Here is a 1,089-nt window from a genome sequence, read left to right as displayed (position 1 = left end):
AGTTATTCTGGAATTTTTCTCTTCCAGAACTCTAGTGCAAAAATGACTATGCAGTCATTAGGGACCATTTAGAAGTGCTAAAATACATTTTTAGAGTAAATGAGGAAATGTTAAAGCATTTCTCAGTTCCCATGGTGTTTCATCTGGTTTTGGCTTCTTTGGGTTTGTTGTGACATTTGGGTTTATTTTCAGAAATCAATCAGCAATTTTGTCAATAGGAATGCTGCTTCAAAAAGTTTTTTTGCCTTCTTATTCAGTGAAGCCTGCACATTGTATACGAAGGACAATAATTTCTTGCAGCATTTATTTCTTACATGAAGCCTACAGTGAATAGTTGCACTAATTCACATTTATGAATAGAATAACCTTCTACACTGTTATTTCCCACTGACCTCTCCACTGTGGTTTAAATGAAGAGTTTAATGGGAGATTGTCTGAATGATGTAACCCCACCCCTACTGTTAATAGATTTTAATGGAAATGTAGGTACTCTGTTATGATCTATAGTATAAAGTTCACAAGAGACAGACAGTTAATATCCTGTCCCTCTAACACCCCAAACAAAAGGCCCACTACTAGAAATTGAGGTTTAATAGTAGTAATACCTTCTTTCCTGAAACTGTGATTGTAACTGAGGTGTGAAGGAAGGTTCAAATAAAGGTTGTCTGACTATAACTTGCACAAAGGCAATATTTTACATCTTTAAAACAAGATCTATTAGTTAAGTGCAGCACTACACTTGAAGGAATTACAAATTGAGGTTTAGGGTTAGCCTCCAGTGCTCCATGTGGGAAAAGAGCTAGATGTCCTAAAAAACCTTAAGTGAAATAGTGAGCTGGAACATGTTCATGTTGAAAAAGAAATTCTCTAAATTTGAGCCATAGGAAACACTAGAACTTGAGGAAGGAAGGAAAGGAAGACGGGCATCTTGAACCTTTCCAATGCTGATGTGCTAGAAAAAAGGTGAAAGACCCGTATACGCACTTAAGGATAAAGAGACTGGTGGCATCTTTTCAAAAGGATGTCCCTTCCCTTCCCTTCCCTTCCCTTCCCTTCCCTTCCCTTCCCTTCCCTTCCCTTCCCTTCCCT

This window comes from Parus major, chromosome Z (assembly GCF_001522545.3).
Source record: "Parus major isolate Abel chromosome Z, Parus_major1.1, whole genome shotgun sequence".
Taxonomy (NCBI): Eukaryota; Metazoa; Chordata; class Aves; order Passeriformes; family Paridae; genus Parus; species Parus major.
Note: the sequence above shows the minus strand (reverse complement) of the source record.